The sequence below is a fragment of the Phyllobates terribilis genome, unplaced genomic scaffold (genome assembly GCF_046119375.1).
Source record: "Phyllobates terribilis strain yellow unplaced genomic scaffold, ASM4611937v1 Scaffold_381__1_contigs__length_1843176, whole genome shotgun sequence".
Taxonomy (NCBI): domain Eukaryota; kingdom Metazoa; phylum Chordata; class Amphibia; order Anura; family Dendrobatidae; genus Phyllobates; species Phyllobates terribilis.
In genome coordinates this window covers 1,105,321-1,124,488 of record NW_027363141.1, presented here as the reverse complement: position 1 = coordinate 1,124,488, position 19,168 = coordinate 1,105,321, and the positions used below count along the sequence as shown (strand labels likewise).

At 48.8% G+C, this 19,168-nt stretch overlaps 9 non-coding genes and 2 pseudogenes across 9 annotated transcripts; all 11 read right to left on the bottom strand.

Moving 5' to 3' along the window:
• Positions 1–730: 730 nt before the first annotated feature.
• LOC141224243 (U2 spliceosomal RNA) lies at positions 731–808 on the bottom strand (annotated as a pseudogene).
• A 1,115-nt stretch (positions 809–1,923) lies between these two features.
• Positions 1,924–2,114, bottom strand: LOC141224080 (U2 spliceosomal RNA). The gene has a single exon (XR_012291597.1). It is a non-coding gene; the product is annotated as a U2 spliceosomal RNA (small nuclear RNA).
• A 1,115-nt stretch (positions 2,115–3,229) lies between these two features.
• On the bottom strand, positions 3,230–3,420 carry LOC141224079 (U2 spliceosomal RNA). Its single transcript, XR_012291596.1, has one exon. It is a non-coding gene; the product is annotated as a U2 spliceosomal RNA (small nuclear RNA).
• A 1,115-nt stretch (positions 3,421–4,535) lies between these two features.
• On the bottom strand, positions 4,536–4,726 carry LOC141224078 (U2 spliceosomal RNA). Its single transcript, XR_012291595.1, has one exon. It is a non-coding gene; the product is annotated as a U2 spliceosomal RNA (small nuclear RNA).
• A 1,115-nt stretch (positions 4,727–5,841) lies between these two features.
• On the bottom strand, positions 5,842–6,032 carry LOC141224077 (U2 spliceosomal RNA). The gene has a single exon (XR_012291594.1). It is a non-coding gene; the product is annotated as a U2 spliceosomal RNA (small nuclear RNA).
• A 1,118-nt stretch (positions 6,033–7,150) lies between these two features.
• On the bottom strand, positions 7,151–7,341 carry LOC141224075 (U2 spliceosomal RNA). Its single transcript, XR_012291592.1, has one exon. It is a non-coding gene; the product is annotated as a U2 spliceosomal RNA (small nuclear RNA).
• Positions 7,342–8,456: 1,115 nt separating this feature from the next.
• Positions 8,457–8,647, bottom strand: LOC141224074 (U2 spliceosomal RNA). Its single transcript, XR_012291591.1, has one exon. It is a non-coding gene; the product is annotated as a U2 spliceosomal RNA (small nuclear RNA).
• Positions 8,648–9,762: 1,115 nt separating this feature from the next.
• Positions 9,763–9,953, bottom strand: LOC141224073 (U2 spliceosomal RNA). Its single transcript, XR_012291590.1, has one exon. It is a non-coding gene; the product is annotated as a U2 spliceosomal RNA (small nuclear RNA).
• Positions 9,954–11,071: 1,118 nt separating this feature from the next.
• LOC141224163 (U2 spliceosomal RNA) lies at positions 11,072–11,267 on the bottom strand. Its single transcript, XR_012291678.1, has one exon. It is a non-coding gene; the product is annotated as a U2 spliceosomal RNA (small nuclear RNA).
• A 5,566-nt stretch (positions 11,268–16,833) lies between these two features.
• On the bottom strand, positions 16,834–16,911 carry LOC141224242 (U2 spliceosomal RNA; annotated as a pseudogene).
• A 1,115-nt stretch (positions 16,912–18,026) lies between these two features.
• Positions 18,027–18,217, bottom strand: LOC141224072 (U2 spliceosomal RNA). The gene has a single exon (XR_012291589.1). It is a non-coding gene; the product is annotated as a U2 spliceosomal RNA (small nuclear RNA).
• Between the last annotated feature and the right edge of the window lie 951 nt (positions 18,218–19,168).

Sequence of the window (19,168 nt, the reverse complement as noted above, 5' to 3'; positions counted from 1 at the left end):
CGTGATCCTCCTTTCGTCCCTCTGGATAGGGCAGCTACCTGTAAAGGCAGAGAAAGAATTATCCGGTCCTTTTGCGCTTACCATTTCCCAGAACCTCCTGCAGGTGTTCACAGTGGCGAAGGTGACGAAGAAGATCCCCGTCAAGAAGGTCTGGATGCTGAGGGTGTCCGACCTGGAGAAGCCTCGATCCAGCAGCATCTTCTGGCAGAACACGTCCGAGGACATGTCCGGCACCCTCCCATCCACTTCCTTCAGCTTCAGGGCCACCGTCTGCCGCATCCATGGCTCCAGGGCTGGAGCTTCGTGGCGGGGCTTCTGGGGTCCCTTCTGCTGGCCAGTCGTGGAGGCAGAGTCCTTGGGGTCAGAATCGGCTCCTGGCTGGGCCCTCCTGGCTGTCCCCTGCTCCAGGCTCTTCTTTTCGGCCTTCCTCGCAGCGCTTGCCATGGCTTTCCTCCTGCAGTTACTTCTTGGAGCTGGATCTGGAACTCTTCCCGGAATGGGTGGAGCTATGCAGATTCTTCTCCCGTCGTGTTCTGGACAAATTCCCCGAAAGGTCTTTGTCTCGATGATTTTCTTCCTCGAAGATTCCACAGGACAGCCCGATTCTTCTCCGAGTCTTCGTCTTCTTCTGGATTCTTTAGAGCTTCTTCCTCCCACCGATATCCGCCTTCCTTCTCCGATGTCAGCTGGGCTCCGAAGCTCTTCTCCTTCCGAGTTCGATCGCTCTCGTCAAGTGTAGATCGTAGCTCTTGTGTTCTTAAAAGAACAGATACTACACTTGATCTTAGCCAAAAGGCCGAGAAGCGATAACCAGAATTGGTTTCAAACTACGGAGCCACCCAAGGATCCTGAAAAGTCCATTTGTGGAGATGAGCTCCTGGACTCCCGTTAAGAAGACATGTTGTCAACCTCTAGATCCCTTACATGCCTGCACTTTTCGGCTTGCTGCTGCTGCAATCCACGCGTTTTAGATCTGCATAACTCCACCTCTTTAAACACAGCACCTTCACCCCCTGCTGTTCCCACCCGCCTCAACACCGTTGGAAGGGAGGAGAACCAATTAAGGCGGGGGGTGGGGTGGAACGAGCAGCTGTCTACCCTTAGCAGGAGGGCTCCTGATTACATACCTCTCCTGCTGCTGCTGCTGCTGGCTGTCCAGCAGCAGACTGAAGGTGGCTGCTGCTGTGCACAGGTATATAAAGGCTCAGAGCCTATTATGACACGCGCAGCCAGCGTTCCATTGCCACATTCCATCTACTGCAGGCAGGATACCTGGCTGGCTGAATGTCGCTGAGAAGCTCACAGAGACCGCCATAAGCAACAGTTTAACAGAATGCCACAGACTAATCAACCAAACTTTTTGGGTTGGGTTCTCTTTTATAGTCTGCAGGCATTAAATGAAAGAAGTCAGTGTTCCAGCAGAAGGAGACAACGTTTCAGAAAAGGCATTGTAGCAAACCAAAAAAGAAATTTTAAGCGCAGCAGAGTAACCAGCGCACATACCTGTTAGCTCAGGTGAGTTTAAAAGGCTGCTGTTGATAACAAGGGCATTTGCTAAATAGATGGTGTGTGTGCAACAATATACTGAAAGGTCAATTATATTGTGCAGCTTATCTCACCACCTGTAGTTATTTAGGTGAAAGCTCCAAAATGCTTGCCTAATATGTCTGTTTATCCAAAAGGAAGTAAAAAGGGAGAGCTAGAAAGATAGCATTGCATCACATTACATGGCAATGCAATGCACAGTTGCTGAAGTTGAACCAAAATGAGCTTGTAATCTGGCTTCTGCAACTTTGAACATGAAAAATCCAATGAGGAGAAGAAAAGCAAAGCCAAAGAGTCCATCCCAAAATCCGACAAACAAGCAAAATGAACAAAAAACATTGAATTCAATTCTTTCTGATTTTAGAAACTGCATTAAAGAAGGGGTGCACCGGTCCTGGAGATACTGCAATACCAGGTCAATGCGTGGAGTGGACAGAGCAAGCTCTTTTTCCATCTCCCTGTTCTAAAAATCCATTTAATATATGGTCCCCAGATAGGGGACGTATCAGATATTAAACTGATAAGAACAGATACTACACTTGATCTTAGCCAAAAGGCCGAGAAGCGATAACCAGAATTGGTTTCAAACTACGGAGCCACCCAAGGATCCTGAAAAGTCCATTTGTGGAGATGAGCTCCTGGACTCCCGTTAAGAAGACATGTTGTCAACCTCTAGATCCCTTACATGCCTGCACTTTTCGGCTTGCTGCTGCTGCAATCCACGCGTTTTAGATCTGCATAACTCCACCTCTTTAAACACAGCACCTTCACCCCCTGCTGTTCCCACCCGCCTCAACACCGTTGGAAGGGAGGAGAACCAATTAAGGCGGGGGGTGGGGTGGAACGAGCAGCTGTCTACCCTTAGCAGGAGGGCTCCTGATTACATACCTCTCCTGCTGCTGCTGCTGCTGGCTGTCCAGCAGCAGACTGAAGGTGGCTGCTGCTGTGCACAGGTATATAAAGGCTCAGAGCCTATTATGACACGCGCAGCCAGCGTTCCATTGCCACATTCCATCTACTGCAGGCAGGATACCTGGCTGGCTGAATGTCGCTGAGAAGCTCACAGAGACCGCCATAAGCAACAGTTTAACAGAATGCCACAGACTAATCAACCAAACTTTTTGGGTTGGGTTCTCTTTTATAGTCTGCAGGCATTAAATGAAAGAAGTCAGTGTTCCAGCAGAAGGAGACAACGTTTCAGAAAAGGCATTGTAGCAAACCAAAAAAGAAATTTTAAGCTCAGCAGAGTAACCAGCGCACATACCTGTTAGCTCAGGTGAGTTTAAAAGGCTGCTGTTGATAACAAGGGCATTTGCTAAATAGATGGTGTGTGTGCAACAATATACTGAAAGGTCAATTATATTGTGCAGCTTATCTCACCACCTGTAGTTATTTAGGTGAAAGCTCCAAAATGCTTGCCTAATATGTCTGTTTATCCAAAAGGAAGTAAAAAGGGAGAGCTAGAAAGATAGCATTGCATCACATTACATGGCAATGCAATGCACAGTTGCTGAAGTTGAACCAAAATGAGCTTGTAATCTGGCTTCTGCAACTTTGAACATGAAAAATCCAATGAGGAGAAGAAAAGCAAAGCCAAAGAGTCCATCCCAAAATCCGACAAACAAGCAAAATGAACAAAAAACATTGAATTCAATTCTTTCTGATTTTAGAAACTGCATTAAAGAAGGGGTGCACCGGTCCTGGAGATACTGCAATACCAGGTCAATGCGTGGAGTGGACAGAGCAAGCTCTTTTTCCATCTCCCTGTTCTAAAAATCCATTTAATATATGGTCCCCAGATAGGGGACGTATCAGATATTAAACTGATAAGAACAGATACTACACTTGATCTTAGCCAAAAGGCCGAGAAGCGATAACCAGAATTGGTTTCAAACTACGGAGCCACCCAAGGATCCTGAAAAGTCCATTTGTGGAGATGAGCTCCTGGACTCCCGTTAAGAAGACATGTTGTCAACCTCTAGATCCCTTACATGCCTGCACTTTTCGGCTTGCTGCTGCTGCAATCCACGCGTTTTAGATCTGCATAACTCCACCTCTTTAAACACAGCACCTTCACCCCCTGCTGTTCCCACCCGCCTCAACACCGTTGGAAGGGAGGAGAACCAATTAAGGCGGGGGGTGGGGTGGAACGAGCAGCTGTCTACCCTTAGCAGGAGGGCTCCTGATTACATACCTCTCCTGCTGCTGCTGCTGCTGGCTGTCCAGCAGCAGACTGAAGGTGGCTGCTGCTGTGCACAGGTATATAAAGGCTCAGAGCCTATTATGACACGCGCAGCCAGCGTTCCATTGCCACATTCCATCTACTGCAGGCAGGATACCTGGCTGGCTGAATGTCGCTGAGAAGCTCACAGAGACCGCCATAAGCAACAGTTTAACAGAATGCCACAGACTAATCAACCAAACTTTTTGGGTTGGGTTCTCTTTTATAGTCTGCAGGCATTAAATGAAAGAAGTCAGTGTTCCAGCAGAAGGAGACAACGTTTCAGAAAAGGCATTGTAGCAAACCAAAAAAGAAATTTTAAGCGCAGCAGAGTAACCAGCGCACATACCTGTTAGCTCAGGTGAGTTTAAAAGGCTGCTGTTGATAACAAGGGCATTTGCTAAATAGATGGTGTGTGTGCAACAATATACTGAAAGGTCAATTATATTGTGCAGCTTATCTCACCACCTGTAGTTATTTAGGTGAAAGCTCCAAAATGCTTGCCTAATATGTCTGTTTATCCAAAAGGAAGTAAAAAGGGAGAGCTAGAAAGATAGCATTGCATCACATTACATGGCAATGCAATGCACAGTTGCTGAAGTTGAACCAAAATGAGCTTGTAATCTGGCTTCTGCAACTTTGAACATGAAAAATCCAATGAGGAGAAGAAAAGCAAAGCCAAAGAGTCCATCCCAAAATCCGACAAACAAGCAAAATGAACAAAAAACATTGAATTCAATTCTTTCTGATTTTAGAAACTGCATTAAAGAAGGGGTGCACCGGTCCTGGAGATACTGCAATACCAGGTCAATGCGTGGAGTGGACAGAGCAAGCTCTTTTTCCATCTCCCTGTTCTAAAAATCCATTTAATATATGGTCCCCAGATAGGGGACGTATCAGATATTAAACTGATAAGAACAGATACTACACTTGATCTTAGCCAAAAGGCCGAGAAGCGATAACCAGAATTGGTTTCAAACTACGGAGCCACCCAAGGATCCTGAAAAGTCCATTTGTGGAGATGAGCTCCTGGACTCCCGTTAAGAAGACATGTTGTCAACCTCTAGATCCCTTACATGCCTGCACTTTTCGGCTTGCTGCTGCTGCAATCCACGCGTTTTAGATCTGCATAACTCCACCTCTTTAAACACAGCACCTTCACCCCCTGCTGTTCCCACCCGCCTCAACACCGTTGGAAGGGAGGAGAACCAATTAAGGCGGGGGGTGGGGTGGAACGAGCAGCTGTCTACCCTTAGCAGGAGGGCTCCTGATTACATACCTCTCCTGCTGCTGCTGCTGCTGGCTGTCCAGCAGCAGACTGAAGGTGGCTGCTGCTGTGCACAGGTATATAAAGGCTCAGAGCCTATTATGACACGCGCAGCCAGCGTTCCATTGCCACATTCCATCTACTGCAGGCAGGATACCTGGCTGGCTGAATGTCGCTGAGAAGCTCACAGAGACCGCCATAAGCAACAGTTTAACAGAATGCCACAGACTAATCAACCAAACTTTTTGGGTTGGGTTCTCTTTTATAGTCTGCAGGCATTAAATGAAAGAAGTCAGTGTTCCAGCAGAAGGAGACAACGTTTCAGAAAAGGCATTGTAGCAAACCAAAAAAGAAATTTTAAGCGCAGCAGAGTAACCAGCGCACATACCTGTTAGCTCAGGTGAGTTTAAAAGGCTGCTGTTGATAACAAGGGCATTTGCTAAATAGATGGTGTGTGTGCAACAATATACTGAAAGGTCAATTATATTGTGCAGCTTATCTCACCACCTGTAGTTATTTAGGTGAAAGCTCCAAAATGCTTGCCTAATATGTCTGTTTATCCAAAAGGAAGTAAAAAGGGAGAGCTAGAAAGATAGCATTGCATCACATTACATGGCAATGCAATGCACAGTTGCTGAAGTTGAACCAAAATGAGCTTGTAATCTGGCTTCTGCAACTTTGAACATGAAAAATCCAATGAGGAGAAGAAAAGCAAAGCCAAAGAGTCCATCCCAAAATCCGACAAACAAGCAAAATGAACAAAAAACATTGAATTCAATTCTTTCTGATTTTAGAAACTGCATTAAAGAAGGGGTGCACCGGTCCTGGAGATACTGCAATACCAGGTCAATGCGTGGAGTGGACAGAGCAAGCTCTTTTTCCATCTCCCTGTTCTAAAAATCCATTTAATATATGGTCCCCAGATAGGGGACGTATCAGATATTAAACTGATAAGAACAGATACTACACTTGATCTTAGCCAAAAGGCCGAGAAGCGATAACCAGAATTGGTTTCAAACTACGGAGCCACCCAAGGATCCTGAAAAGTCCATTTGTGGAGATGAGCTCCTGGACTCCCGTTAAGAAGACATGTTGTCAACCTCTAGATCCCTTACATGCCTGCACTTTTCGGCTTGCTGCTGCTGCAATCCACGCGTTTTAGATCTGCATAACTCCACCTCTTTAAACACAGCACCTTCACCCCCTGCTGTTCCCACCCGCCTCAACACCGTTGGAAGGGAGGAGAACCAATTAAGGCGGGGGGTGGGGTGGAACGAGCAGCTGTCTACCCTTAGCAGGAGGGCTCCTGATTACATACCTCTCCTGCTGCTGCTGCTGCTGCTGGCTGTCCAGCAGCAGACTGAAGGTGGCTGCTGCTGTGCACAGGTATATAAAGGCTCAGAGCCTATTATGACACGCGCAGCCAGCGTTCCATTGCCACATTCCATCTACTGCAGGCAGGATACCTGGCTGGCTGAATGTCGCTGAGAAGCTCACAGAGACCGCCATAAGCAACAGTTTAACAGAATGCCACAGACTAATCAACCAAACTTTTTGGGTTGGGTTCTCTTTTATAGTCTGCAGGCATTAAATGAAAGAAGTCAGTGTTCCAGCAGAAGGAGACAACGTTTCAGAAAAGGCATTGTAGCAAACCAAAAAAGAAATTTTAAGCGCAGCAGAGTAACCAGCGCACATACCTGTTAGCTCAGGTGAGTTTAAAAGGCTGCTGTTGATAACAAGGGCATTTGCTAAATAGATGGTGTGTGTGCAACAATATACTGAAAGGTCAATTATATTGTGCAGCTTATCTCACCACCTGTAGTTATTTAGGTGAAAGCTCCAAAATGTTTGCCTAATATGTCTGTTTATCCAAAAGGAAGTAAAAAGGGAGAGCTAGAAAGATAGCATTGCATCACATTACATGGCAATGCAATGCACAGTTGCTGAAGTTGAACCAAAATGAGCTTGTAATCTGGCTTCTGCAACTTTGAACATGAAAAATCCAATGAGGAGAAGAAAAGCAAAGCCAAAGAGTCCATCCCAAAATCCGACAAACAAGCAAAATGAACAAAAAACATTGAATTCAATTCTTTCTGATTTTAGAAACTGCATTAAAGAAGGGGTGCACCGGTCCTGGAGATACTGCAATACCAGGTCAATGCGTGGAGTGGACAGAGCAAGCTCTTTTTCCATCTCCCTGTTCTAAAAATCCATTTAATATATGGTCCCCAGATAGGGGACGTATCAGATATTAAACTGATAAGAACAGATACTACACTTGATCTTAGCCAAAAGGCCGAGAAGCGATAACCAGAATTGGTTTCAAACTACGGAGCCACCCAAGGATCCTGAAAAGTCCATTTGTGGAGATGAGCTCCTGGACTCCCGTTAAGAAGACATGTTGTCAACCTCTAGATCCCTTACATGCCTGCACTTTTCGGCTTGTTGCTGCTGCAATCCACGCGTTTTAGATCTGCATAACTCCACCTCTTTAAACACAGCACCTTCACCCCCTGCTGTTCCCACCCGCCTCAACACCGTTGGAAGGGAGGAGAACCAATTAAGGCGGGGGGTGGGGTGGAACGAGCAGCTGTCTACCCTTAGCAGGAGGGCTCCTGATTACATACCTCTCCTGCTGCTGCTGCTGCTGGCTGTCCAGCAGCAGACTGAAGGTGGCTGCTGCTGTGCACAGGTATATAAAGGCTCAGAGCCTATTATGACACGCGCAGCCAGCGTTCCATTGCCACATTCCATCTACTGCAGGCAGGATACCTGGCTGGCTGAATGTCGCTGAGAAGCTCACAGAGACCGCCATAAGCAACAGTTTAACAGAATGCCACAGACTAATCAACCAAACTTTTTGGGTTGGGTTCTCTTTTATAGTCTGCAGGCATTAAATGAAAGAAGTCAGTGTTCCAGCAGAAGGAGACAACGTTTCAGAAAAGGCATTGTAGCAAACCAAAAAAGAAATTTTAAGCGCAGCAGAGTAACCAGCGCACATACCTGTTAGCTCAGGTGAGTTTAAAAGGCTGCTGTTGATAACAAGGGCATTTGCTAAATAGATGGTGTGTGTGCAACAATATACTGAAAGGTCAATTATATTGTGCAGCTTATCTCACCACCTGTAGTTATTTAGGTGAAAGCTCCAAAATGCTTGCCTAATATGTCTGTTTATCCAAAAGGAAGTAAAAAGGGAGAGCTAGAAAGATAGCATTGCATCACATTACATGGCAATGCAATGCACAGTTGCTGAAGTTGAACCAAAATGAGCTTGTAATCTGGCTTCTGCAACTTTGAACATGAAAAATCCAATGAGGAGAAGAAAAGCAAAGCCAAAGAGTCCATCCCAAAATCCGACAAACAAGCAAAATGAACAAAAAACATTGAATTCAATTCTTTCTGATTTTAGAAACTGCATTAAAGAAGGGGTGCACCGGTCCTGGAGATACTGCAATACCAGGTCAATGCGTGGAGTGGACAGAGCAAGCTCTTTTTCCATCTCCCTGTTCTAAAAATCCATTTAATATATGGTCCCCAGATAGGGGACGTATCAGATATTAAACTGATAAGAACAGATACTACACTTGATCTTAGCCAAAAGGCCGAGAAGCGATAACCAGAATTGGTTTCAAACTACGGAGCCACCCAAGGATCCTGAAAAGTCCATTTGTGGAGATGAGCTCCTGGACTCCCGTTAAGAAGACATGTTGTCAACCTCTAGATCCCTTACATGCCTGCACTTTTCGGCTTGCTGCTGCTGCAATCCACGCGTTTTAGATCTGCATAACTCCACCTCTTTAAACACAGCACCTTCACCCCCTGCTGTTCCCACCCGCCTCAACACCGTTGGAAGGGAGGAGAACCAATTAAGGCGGGGGGTGGGGTGGAACGAGCAGCTGTCTACCCTTAGCAGGAGGGCTCCTGATTACATACCTCTCCTGCTGCTGCTGCTGCTGGCTGTCCAGCAGCAGACTGAAGGTGGCTGCTGCTGTGCACAGGTATATAAAGGCTCAGAGCCTATTATGACACGCGCAGCCAGCGTTCCATTGCCACATTCCATCTACTGCAGGCAGGATACCTGGCTGGCTGAATGTCGCTGAGAAGCTCACAGAGACCGCCATAAGCAACAGTTTAACAGAATGCCACAGACTAATCAACCAAACTTTTTGGGTTGGGTTCTCTTTTATAGTCTGCAGGCATTAAATGAAAGAAGTCAGTGTTCCAGCAGAAGGAGACAACGTTTCAGAAAAGGCATTGTAGCAAACCAAAAAAGAAATTTTAAGCGCAGCAGAGTAACCAGCGCACATACCTGTTAGCTCAGGTGAGTTTAAAAGGCTGCTGTTGATAACAAGGGCATTTGCTAAATAGATGGTGTGTGTGCAACAATATACTGAAAGGTCAATTATATTGTGCAGCTTATCTCACCACCTGTAGTTATTTAGGTGAAAGCTCCAAAATGCTTGCCTAATATGTCTGTTTATCCAAAAGGAAGTAAAAAGGGAGAGCTAGAAAGATAGCATTGCATCACATTACATGGCAATGCAATGCACAGTTGCTGAAGTTGAACCAAAATGAGCTTGTAATCTGGCTTCTGCAACTTTGAACATGAAAAATCCAATGAGGAGAAGAAAAGCAAAGCCAAAGAGTCCATCCCAAAATCCGACAAACAAGCAAAATGAACAAAAAACATTGAATTCAATTCTTTCTGATTTTAGAAACTGCATTAAAGAAGGGGTGCACCGGTCCTGGAGATACTGCAATACCAGGTCAATGCGTGGAGTGGACAGAGCAAGCTCTTTTTCCATCTCCCTGTTCTAAAAATCCATTTAATATATGGTCCCCAGATAGGGGACGTATCAGATATTAAACTGATAAGAACAGATACTACACTTGATCTTAGCCAAAAGGCCGAGAAGCGATAACCAGAATTGGTTTCAAACTACGGAGCCACCCAAGGATCCTGAAAAGTCCATTTGTGGAGATGAGCTCCTGGACTCCCGTTAAGAAGACATGTTGTCAACCTCTAGATCCCTTACATGCCTGCACTTTTCGGCTTGCTGCTGCTGCAATCCACGCGTTTTAGATCTGCATAACTCCACCTCTTTAAACACAGCACCTTCACCCCCTGCTGTTCCCACCCGCCTCAACACCGTTGGAAGGGAGGAGAACCAATTAAGGCGGGGGGTGGGGTGGAACGAGCAGCTGTCTACCCTTAGCAGGAGGGCTCCTGATTACATACCTCTCCTGCTGCTGCTGCTGCTGCTGGCTGTCCAGCAGCAGACTGAAGGTGGCTGCTGCTGTGCACAGGTATATAAAGGCTCAGAGCCTATTATGACACGCGCAGCCAGCGTTCCATTGCCACATTCCATCTACTGCAGGCAGGATACCTGGCTGGCTGAATGTCGCTGAGAAGCTCACAGAGACCGCCATAAGCAACAGTTTAACAGAATGCCACAGACTAATCAACCAAACTTTTTGGGTTGGGTTCTCTTTTATAGTCTGCAGGCATTAAATGAAAGAAGTCAGTGTTCCAGCAGAAGGAGACAACGTTTCAGAAAAGGCATTGTAGCAAACCAAAAAAGAAATTTTAAGCGCAGCAGAGTAACCAGCGCACATACCTGTTAGCTCAGGTGAGTTTAAAAGGCTGCTGTTGATAACAAGGGCATTTGCTAAATAGATGGTGTGTGTGCAACAATATACTGAAAGGTCAATTATATTGTGCAGCTTATCTCACCACCTGTAGTTATTTAGGTGAAAGCTCCAAAATGCTTGCCTAATATGTCTGTTTATCCAAAAGGAAGTAAAAAGGGAGAGCTAGAAAGATAGCATTGCATCACATTACATGGCAATGCAATGCACAGTTGCTGAAGTTGAACCAAAATGAGCTTGTAATCTGGCTTCTGCAACTTTGAACATGAAAAATCCAATGAGGAGAAGAAAAGCAAAGCCAAAGAGTCCATCCCAAAATCCGACAAACAAGCAAAATGAACAAAAAACATTGAATTCAATTCTTTCTGATTTTAGAAACTGCATTAAAGAAGGGGTGCACCGGTCCTGGAGATACTGCAATACCAGGTCAATGCGTGGAGTGGACAGAGCAAGCTCTTTTTCCATCTCCCTGTTCTAAAAATCCATTTAATATATGGTCCCCAGATAGGGGACGTATCAGATATTAAACTGATAAGAACAGATTTTTTTTTGATTGAATATATCTTTTATTAGCACAAAAAATAAGTTAACAGACAGTGTACAGTGCCGCAGCCCAGTACACACAGAATTCTACATCATATTTACATAGCATGAGGATACGACGCACTAACTAGACACATCACACCCCTATGCTACACAAAACACTCAATCTGAAAGAAAAAGCATGTCAATCAATACAGTACGACGAACTGTGATAAGGGATGGGGATTGGGAAAAAGGGGATGGGGGGGGGGAAAATCACAGGCCCGAAGCTTTATTGAAAGACAAGACACATAAGGGGAGAGGGGGAGGAGGGGTTTAGTCCTCATCCTCGTCCTCCGGACCGTCCATGATGGAATAGTCTCTGAGCAGGCTGTGGATCAGCCTGCGGCAGTCCTGGATGGACATCCTCTCCCTCCTCAAGATGAGCCGGTTCCTGGCGACCCAAACGGCATCCTTGAAGCAGTTCATAAGGCGCCAAGCCTCCTGGATGGCTCCGACGGTATGAACCCCAGGGAAGAGTCCGTAAAGCACAGAATGGTGCGATAGGCTCGCCCTGGGGACAGAGTTCCTCAGGTCGTCCTCAAGTGCAGTCAATAGGCGCTGTGCAAATCCGCAGTCCCAAAAAGTGTGCAAAGATGTTTCCTCCACGAAGGGCACCTTGGGCAGTACCGGGTCTTGCACAGGTTCCGGGCATGCATGAATGACCGGACGGGCAGTCCGCCCTGAATCGCCATCCACGACAAGTCCTTGTGCCCGTTGGTCAGCCTGTCAGACGACACATTTGTCCACACAGTCTCCAGCGTGTCCTGGTGAAGTCCTGTGATGTTCTCCACGTCATCCTTGGCTCTGATTAGCTTGTGGATAGTTTTGGGCTTCCACAAGTCGGGCTTGAGTCCCTCCAGTTGATGCTCCCCCACAAATCGAACGACGTCTCCGTAGAACCATGGCGTCGTCCAGTTGTAGGGGAAGGAGCTGTCCCACTTGTCCCAGCCGAGTCGCCTCCAAAGAGGAAGCAGGAAGAAGCGAGACATGGACCTGCCCGCGGAGCCATTCTTGACTTGCAAAGTCCGGCGGACACAATCACACACAAAAGAGGATCGCAGGAGGGTGGGGATATCTGGAACGCCCTTCCCACCCTTGCGAGGCTCCTTGTACATGACGGCCCGCCTGACTCTGTCCATCTTGGATCCCCAGACAAAGTGAAACACTGTCCTGGTAATGGCCCTGCACACAGTGACGTGTGGGGGCCAGGCCTGCGCCGTGTACTGCAAGACGGGCAGGACCTCATTACGCAGGACGAGTGCCTTACCCTCACAAGTGAGGTGTCTGAGGCTCCAGAGTCCGATCCGTTGCTTCACCTTGGCCAAGCGTTCTTGCCAGGACTTGAGGGCCGCTCCTTCCTTCCCAAACCAGACTCCCAGCACCTTGAGGAAATCCGGTTGAATGTTGAAGGGGAAGGGGGCGGAGGAGGCCGGCTGCCAATCCCCGAAGAGCATGGCTTCCGACTTCCTGCAGTTGACTTTGGCCCCTGAAGCCCGGCCAAACCTCTCACACGTCTGGACGAGGGCGTCGACTGAACCACGATCAGCGCAGAAGACGGTGACGTCGTCCATGTAGAGCGAGCACTTGACCTCGTGTCGTCCCGGACCCGGTGCGGTGATCCCTCTGATCTCTCCATTCTGCCGGATAGCCTCTGCGAAGAGTTCTATAACACAAACAAAAAGAAGAGGTGATAGAGGGCAGCCTTGTCTGACCCCAGAGAGGACAGGGAAGGGGTCAGTCTTCCAGCCGTTCACCAACACCGAGCTGTGGATATCAAAATACATCAGACGGACATACGAACAAAACATGTTACCCAAACCTAACCGGTGCAGAGCTCGGCCCATGAACTCGTGGGAAACCCGGTCGAAGGCCTTCTCCTGATCCAAGGAGACCAGGGCCGCGTGTGCGCGGCGGACCTTGATGTACTCGACCGTGTCCCGCACGAGAGCGAGGCTGTCTGCGATGCGACGTCCAGGGATGCCGCAGGTCTGGTCCGGGTGGATGATCCGTCCGATGACCGTCTTAAGTCGTGTCACCATCGTCTTGGCCAGGATCTTGTAGTCCACGTTGAGCAGAGTGATGGGACGCCAATTCCTCAGGTCGCACCTCTCTCCCTTCCGCTTGTACAGGATCGTGACCATTCCTTCCCTCAAAGATGGAGGCATTCTACCCTCCACCACCATCTCCTCGTACAGGTCCAACAGGTCCGGACAGATGAGGTCTCCCAGCGCTACATAGAGCTCCGCTGGAAGACCATCACTGCCCGGGGTCCTGCCGGTCCTAAAGGATTTAGCGGCAGAGAGCAATTCGCCCACCATCAGAGGTTTGTCCAAGGCTGCCGTGCCTGCAGGATCAAGATGGTTAGTGATACCTGACAGGAACTTATCAGCAGCGTCGGGGTCGGTAGTCTTGTGGGAGTAGAGTTCGCTGTAGAAGTTGCTGACGACCCTCATCACGTCCTCCTTCCCACGTCGCATGTTTCCGCTCTCGTCTCGCAGCTCGTTCAGGGGCGTGTGACCGGCATGAAGTTTCCTGAAAAAGAATGAATTACATTTCTCACCCTTCTCCAGATTCTCCACTTTGGAACGGAAGACGATTCGCTTGGACTCCTCCTCAAAGTGCCTTTTCAGGCTCTTCTTGGTCTCCTCCAGCTCCTCCCTCACGTCCCAGCCGCAGTGAAGAAGGTCCTGCAGCGACCGCAGCTCGCGCTGCAGCCCTCTGAAGTCCCTCCTCTTCTCACACGCCTGTTGTCGACCCTTGGCCTGAAAGAAACAGCGAAACTCAAGTTTAACATATTCCCACCAATCAGAGACTGTTTGGAAGCTACCCTTGTAGGACTGCCACATTGCGTAGGCTGCTCTCAGCTCCTCCACGACTTCATCCTGAGCCAGCAGAGCACAATTCAGCTTCCAGGAGCCGGGGCCGGACGGAAAACCGTCGCCGAGGACACCTTGTAAGTGAATGGCTCTGTGGTCGGAGAAGAAGCAGGAGACCATCGAGTGCCTACTCTGCCTGACTGCCCGAGAGGTGAACACAAAGTCAATCCTGGAGCGGAGTGAGCCATCGGGGCGGCTCCACGAATAGTTCGTGGAGCCTCTCCCCATGGAGCCCACCACGTCCTGAAGAGAGGCCTCGGTTACCATCTCGATGAGCAGCTTGGACGTGATGTCCAACTTGGCAGATGTGCCAGAACTACGACCATCCTCCTCGATGGGGCAGTTGAAATCCCCGGCCATCACTAAGGTCCTGGTGGTGGCAAGCTGAAGCCGCAGGGTCTGGAAAAGCTCCAAACGCTCATTCTTCAGTGGGGACGCATACACGTTGATGAACCTGACAGGTTCTCCCGCCCAGTTGCCATCTACAACAAGAGCCCTGCCGCAGATGAGCTCCTGGACGGACTCAAGCGTGAATGCGCCCCCCCTGATCAGAATTGCGACCCCCGCAGACTTGCAGTCACCCCCACCGGACCAGTAGGATGGACCGTGGGACCACTCCCTGGCCAGATGTTTGAAGGACCTAGAGGAGGGAAGGGAACATTCCTGCAACATATAAACATCACACAACTGGGAAGTAAGGAAGGCATAAATAGTCTGACGTCTGAACTTGTCCTTGATGCTCCTGACATTAATGGAAAATAAGTTAATATTAGCCATCATGTAGGGAAAAAAAAGAAAAAGTTAGCGCAGGCAATACACCTTAGTTACCACTCCGGTCGGGTGGTCCCTCGTCGGTGTTGACTGCTGGTGACGGGATCACCAGCAGGCCCTCTTCCTCCATCTCGTCAAGCAGCGCGGCCTCGATCTCGGCGACCACCAGTTCCTCCTCTTCTGGCTCGGCCACCAGGGTCTCAACCATGTGCTCCATCTCTTCTGGCTCAGGGAGGGTATCCTCCTTTTCGCCTACGAAATCCAGAATCTTCTTTTTGGAGGATTCAGTAGCAGGGCTGTCCTCCACCTTCCTCTTTCCCCGGGTTGGAACTGGGGAGACAAGAAGGGGAAAATCCTCCTCGGAATAGATAGCGGCGGGTGGAGGAAAGGTTAATTCCACCGCTACCATGGTCTGGGGAGGGAGAGTGGCTGCCGGGGCAGGGGAAAGGACACCTGCTGAGGAGTAGGGGAAGGAGGAAGAGGAAGTGGAATCCTCAGCAGGGGTGGCCGGGGTGGGGGGGGATTGGACGGGGGTGGCAGGGGGAGGGATCGAGAGAGGGGTGACAGAACTCTTACCCTCCTTTGACTTTTTCTTCTGCTTCGGAGCTGCTGGGACCGTCGCTGGGGCTTTGGCCACCGACTCCTTGACCGCTTTGGCCTTGGTCGTCTCGGCCTTGGCCGCTGGGGCCTTGGTCGTCGCGTCCTTGACCTTCACAGGCCTGGTCGTCGGGGCCTTGTCCTCCGTAGCTGGGGTCGTCGCAACCACCGATGCCCAGGATCTCTCACGCTTGGGGCAATCCTTGTACAGATGAGCCGCCAGCCCACACAGGTTGCAGGATGTCTTCTTCGGGCAGTCCTTCGAGCTGTGTCCCGTCACTCGACAAATCCTGCAGGCATCCTCCTTGCAGTCCTTCATCTCGTGGCCGTTCTTGCCGCATCTCCTGCAGTTCCGCGGCATGTCCGGGTAATAGATGAGGCCGTAGGAGTTGCCCAGGGAGAATGTCGGGGGCAGGTGCCGAAGTCCGTCTGAGTACGCCAGGTCCCTGTGAAGTCTAACGGTCACCGACCACTTACCTGTCCAGAAGCCGAGTCCATTCAGGATGTGAGAGGGTTCCTTCACAACCAAACAGAAGCGTCTCAGGAAGGTACAGATGTCTTGGCCTGGGGTGTGCGGGTTGCGCATGGAGACCGTGATCCTCCTTTCGTCCCTCTGGATAGGGCAGCTACCTGTAAAGGCAGAGAAAGAATTATCCGGTCCTTTTGCGCTTACCATTTCCCAGAACCTCCTGCAGGTGTTCACAGTGGCGAAGGTGACGAAGAAGATCCCCGTCAAGAAGGTCTGGATGCTGAGGGTGTCCGACCTGGAGAAGCCTCGATCCAGCAGCATCTTCTGGCAGAACACGTCCGAGGACATATCCGGCACCCTCCCATCCACTTCCTTCAGCTTCAGGGCCACCGTCTGCCGCATCCATGGCTCCAGGGCTGGAGCTTCGTGGCGGGGCTTCTGGGGTCCCTTCTGCTGGCCAGTCGTGGAGGCAGAGTCCTTGGGGTCAGAATCGGCTCCTGGCTGGGCCCTCCTGGCTGTCCCCTGCTCCAGGCTCTTCTTTTCGGCCTTCCTCGCAGCGCTTGCCATGGCTTTCCTCCTGCAGTTACTTCTTGGAGCTGGATCTGGAACTCTTCCCGGAATGGGTGGAGCTATGCAGATTCTTCTCCCGTCGTGTTCTGGACAAATTCCCCGAAAGGTCTTTGTCTCGATGATTTTCTTCCTCGAAGATTCCACAGGACAGCCCGATTCTTCTCCGAGTCTTCGTCTTCTTCTGGATTCTTTAGAGCTTCTTCCTCCCACCGATATCCGCCTTCCTTCTCCGATGTCAGCTGGGCTCCGAAGCTCTTCTCCTTCCGAGTTCGATCGCTCTCGTCAAGTGTAGATCGTAGCTCTTGTGTTCTTAAAAGAACAGATACTACACTTGATCTTAGCCAAAAGGCCGAGAAGCGATAACCAGAATTGGTTTCAAACTACGGAGCCACCCAAGGATCCTGAAAAGTCCATTTGTGGAGATGAGCTCCTGGACTCCCGTTAAGAAGACATGTTGTCAACCTCTAGATCCCTTACATGCCTGCACTTTTCGGCTTGCTGCTGCTGCAATCCACGCGTTTTAGATCTGCATAACTCCACCTCTTTAAACACAGCACCTTCACCCCCTGCTGTTCCCACCCGCCTCAACACCGTTGGAAGGGAGGAGCACCAATTAAGGCGGGGGGTGGGGTGGAACGAGCAGCTGTCTACCCTTAGCAGGAGGGCTCCTGATTACATACCTCTCCTGCTGCTGCTGCTGCTGGCTGTCCAGCAGCAGACTGAAGGTGGCTGCTGCTGTGCACAGGTATATAAAGGCTCAGAGCCTATTATGACACGCGCAGCCAGCGTTCCATTGCCACATTCCATCTACTGCAGGCAGGATACCTGGCTGGCTGAATGTCGCTGAGAAGCTCACAGAGACCGCCATAAGCAACAGTTTAACAGAATGCCACAGACTAATCAACCAAACTTTTTGGGTTGGGTTCTCTTTTATAGTCTGCAGGCATTAAATGAAAGAAGTCAGTGTTCCAGCAGAAGGAGACAACGTTTCAGAAAAGGCATTGTAGCAAACCAAAAAAGAAATTTTAAGCGCAGCAGAGTAACCAGCGCACATACCTGTTAGCTCAGGTGAGTTTAAAAGGCTGCTGTTGATAACAAGGGCATTTGCTAAATAGATGGTGTGTGTGCAACAATATACTGAAAGGTCAATTATATTGTGCAGCTTATCTCACCACCTGTAGTTATTTAGGTGAAAGCTCCAAAATGCTTGCCTAATATGTCTGTTTATCCAAAAGGAAGTAAAAAGGGAGAGCTAGAAAGATAGCATTGCATCACATTACATGGCAATGCAATGCACAGTTGCTGAAGTTGAACCAAAATGAGCTTGTAATCTGGCTTCTGCAACTTTGAACATGAAAAATCCAATGAGGAGAAGAAAAGCAAAGCCAAAGAGTCCATCCCAAAATCCGACAAACAAGCAAAATGAACAAAAAACATTGAATTCAATTCTTTCTGATTTTAGAAACTGCATTAAAGAAGGGGTGCACCGGTCCTGGAGATACTGCAATACCAGGTCAATGCGTGGAGTGGACAGAGCAAGCTCTTTTTCCATCTCCCTGTTCTAAAAATCCATTTAATATATGGTCCCCAGATAGGGGACGTATCAGATATTAAACTGATAAGAACAGATACTACACTTGATCTTAGCCAAAAGGCCGAGAAGCGATAACCAGAATTGGTTTCAAACTACGGAGCCACCCAAGGATCCTGAAAAGTCCATTTGTGGAGATGAGCTCCTGGACTCCCGTTAAGAAGACATGTTGTCAACCTGTAGATCCCTTACATGCCTGCACTTTTCGGCTTGCTGCTGCTGCAATCCACGCGTTTTAGATCTGCATAACTCCACCTCTTTAAACACAGCACCTTCACCCCCTGCTGTTCCCACCCGCCTCAACACCGTTGGAAGGGAGGAGAACCAATTAAGGCGGGGGGTGGGGTGGAACGAGCAGCTGTCTACCCTTAGCAGGAGGGCTCCTGATTACATACCTCTCCTGCTGCTGCTGCTGCTGGCTGTCCAGCAGCAGACTGAAGGTGGCTGCTGCTGTGCACAGGTATATAAAGGCTCAGAGCCTATTATGACACGCGCAGCCAGCGTTCCATTGCCACATTCCATCTACTGCAGGCAGGATACCTGGCTGGCTGAATGTCGCTGAGAAGCTCACAGAGACCGCCATAAGCAACAGTTTAACAGAATGCCACAGACTAATCAACCAAACTTTTTGGGTTGGGTTCTCTTTTATAGTCTGCAGGCATTAAATGAAAGAAGTCAGTGTTCCAGCAGAAGGAGACAACGTTTCAGAAAAGGCATTGTAGCAAACCAAAAAAGAAATTTTAAGCGCAGCAGAGTAACCAGCGCACATACCTGTTAGCTCAGGTGAGTTTAAAAGGCTGCTGTTGATAACAAGGGCCTTTGCTAAATAGATGGTGTGTGTGCAACAATATACTGAAAGGTCAATTATATTGTGCAGCTTATCTCACCACCTGTAGTTATTTAGGTGAAAGCTCCAAAATGCTTGCCTAATATGTCTGTTTATCCAAAAGGAAGTAAAAAGGGAGAGCTAGAAAGATAGCATTGCATCACATTACATGGCAATGCAATGCACAGTTGCTGAAGTTGA